Below are 3,335 nucleotides of genomic sequence, written 5' to 3' on the forward strand. Positions count from 1 at the left end.
TTAGTATTCTCTCCTTTATTTCAACCCTGTTGAGTCTGACGATTATGTGCCTTGGGGTTGCTCTTCTTGCGGAATATCTTTGTGGTGTTCTCTGTATTTCCTGCAATTGAGTGTTGGCTTGTCTTGCTAGGTGGGGGAAATTTTCCTGGAAGATGTCCTGAAGAGTATTTTCCAGCTGGGATTCATTCTCTTCGTCCCCTTCTGGTACACCTATCAAACGTAGGTTAGGTCTTTTCACGTAGTCCCACATTTCTTGGAGACTTTGTTCATTCCTTTTTGCGCTTTTTTTCTCTGATCTTGGTTTCTCGTTTTATTTCATTGAGTTGGTCTTCGACTTCAGATATTCTTTCTTCTGCTTGGTCAATTCGGCTATTGAAACTTGCGTTTGCTTCGCGAAGTTCTCGTATTGTGTTTTTCAGCTCCTTTAATTCATTCATATTCCTCTCTAAGGTATCCATTCTTGTTATCATTTCCTCGAATCTTTTTTCAAATCTTTTTTCAAGGTTCTTAGTTTCTTTGCATTGATTTAATACATGATCTTTTAGCTCACAAAAGTTTCTCATTATCCATCTTCTGAAGTCTAATTCCGTCATTTCGTCACAGTCATTCTCCGTCCAGCTTTGTTCCCTTGCTGGTGAGGAGTCTTGGTCCTTTCTAGGAGGCGATGTGTTCTGGTTTCGGGTGTTTTCCTCCTTTTTGCGCTGGTTTCTTCCCATCTTTGTGGATTTGTCCGCTGGTCGTCTGCGTAGTTGCTGACTTTTCGTTTGGGTCTCTTAGTGGACACCCAGAATGTTGATGATGAAGTATTTCTGTTGCTTGGTTTTCCTTCTACCAGTCTAGCCCCTTCGCTGTACGACTGTTGAGGTCCGCTCCAGACCCTGCTTGTCTGGGGTGCACCTCTAGCAGCCGTGGCACAGCGAGGGATGCTACCAGTTTCTTTTTCTGCTCTCTTTGTCCCAGGATGATGCCTGCCTAATGACAGTCTTTTGGATATAGAGGGGTCAGGGAGCTGCTTGAGGAGACAGTTTGTACTTTATAGGGGTTTAATTGCTGAGCTGTGCACTCTGTTGTTCATTCAGGGCTGTTAGGCTGCTATGTTTGATTCTGCTGCAACACAGCTCATTAAACAACCCTTTTTTTTTTCTCAAATGCTCTGTGTTGAGGGGTTTGGGCTTTATTTTTGGATGTCCGATCAGGTGTCCTGCCCAGCTCAAAGGCAGACTAGCCACTGTTTGGCTGCCGAGGCTCCGCCCTGCTGTTGTGTGATTCGCGCTGTTCCTGCCGGCTCTGCTGTGGTCTCCGCCACGCCCTGCGGCGGAGTCTCTTCGTTGTAGCGTGTTGCCTCAGCAACGGCAGGCTGCGTCAGCAGTGGGCGTGTATCTCAGTAGGGACGGGTTGCGTCGGCAATGGCTGGCTGCGTCAGCAGTGGGCGTGTATCTCAGTTGGGGTGGGTTGCCTCGGCAACGGCTGGCTGCCTCAGCAGTATGCGTGTATATCAGTTGGGGCAGGTTGCCTCCGTAGTGGTGGATGCCCCTCCCCCACAGAGCGTCTCGGACCGTCTGCCCGGGATAGTTTGAAATCGCGGTTTTGTTCGTCCCACTGGGTATCCCAAACGATCTGTCCCTGCAATCCCCTGGGCTGGGCTACTGTGCAAGTCTCGTTCAGTCTCAAGTCCAGCCCTCTCAAGTCTCAGGTTGCCGGTTCAACAAGGCACCCGGACAAGCGCGCCCTGTGGGGATTGCTGGGTAGGGTCGGCCGCCGCCTCCCCGGCTGCCGGCTTCGCCAGGCAGACCTCCTGCCTGGCGTCCCGTGTCTTTTTATACTTGGGAGTTTCCCCGTTCTGTGGGCAACAAAGATCAGTCTGGAAATGCAGCACTGACTCACCGTTTGCGAATTCAGCGCGGGCTCCAATCCTGGGTTGTTCTCACAGCGCCATCTTGAGTCCATCCCTCACACATCCTTAAAGAGAGATTTGAATCAAGAGAAATAAAGTAACTCCACTGTAATAGTATCATAATGATGGTGATACACAATTCCCTTCTTAGCATGCAGCAGAGAGAAAGAACATCATCCATAGAATCAGAAAATTAAAGTTTCACAAATTAGACCTCATTTTATATAAACTTTGGCAAGTTTATATAATCAATTAATCTTTATAAGCTATCATTTTATTAACCTGTTAATGAGAATGAGAACTTCTGACCTATCCAATAGTACTATTGTGAGAATAAGTAATTTATTTGCAACATTTTTCAACACTTAAATAAGTTGTTATTAAGTTCAGTGTAAGTCAACATTCCTTTTTTTATCATTTCTATAATTACCCTTATCTTAAATTTTCAGAATTTAAAATAAAAGGCTTCTTGATAATATTTTCTAAATTAATCAACATCACAATCACAATTGGAATTTCTGCCCTGGAAGCTTCAGGAAAGCAGTGATAACTTCTGTTGTGTTTATAGCTCTCACTCCATGTCCCTCAGAATCTAATATTCTAAAGGTGCTAAATCAATATCTCTTGATAGAATGAATGAAGATATAGTGCTCAAGAAATCTATCCCTATCCTAAAGATGAGGACACAAAATATATGGATTCACTAAGTCTCTGTTTGGGGGAAGTACAACAAACTTTTCATAATTTTTTTAGTAGGCTCTACTTTGTATACAATGTAGTAGAGTGTTATGGCGATTCCAATTTTGAAAGAAGGGTTCCATGAAACATGTATTTTTTTCCTGTTCTTTGAAGTAATGGCACCAATTCAATAAATAAATCACCACAATGGAATGTTAAGTAACAGGAAAGTAGAGCAGTGTTCTTACTCACCTCTCCCTTTCTGGAGAAAAATGTCAAGACAGCACCATGCAGAGGCTCAAGGTGAGATGTTAGATGTGTTGCTTAGCCATGCAAATTGGGTATATATGTATCAGACTGCACTATAACAAAATTTAAGAAATAAGTTTCCTATATAAGGATAGAAACACTAATGCCCACTAAAATGCTATTTTATTTTTTTTAATTGACATGTAATAATTGTACATATTTATGGGGTACAGTATAATATTTTAATACATGTATACAACGTAAAATGATCAAATTACGGCAATTAGCACATCAATTACCTCAAACATATATTGTATCTTTGCTTTGGCAACATTCAAACGCCTCTCTTGCAGCTATTTGAAAATACACACTAAGCTGTTAACTGTATTCACTCTACGGTGCCATAGAACACTAGAAATTATCCCTTCTATATAGCTATAATGGTGTACCTGTTAACCAACCTCTTCCTATTCCTCTTTCGATTCTACCTGTTCTATATTCTATGAGATCAAAT

The sequence above is a fragment of the Callithrix jacchus genome, chromosome 1, assembly GCF_049354715.1.
Source record: "Callithrix jacchus isolate 240 chromosome 1, calJac240_pri, whole genome shotgun sequence".
NCBI lineage: Eukaryota > Metazoa > Chordata > Mammalia > Primates > Cebidae > Callithrix > Callithrix jacchus.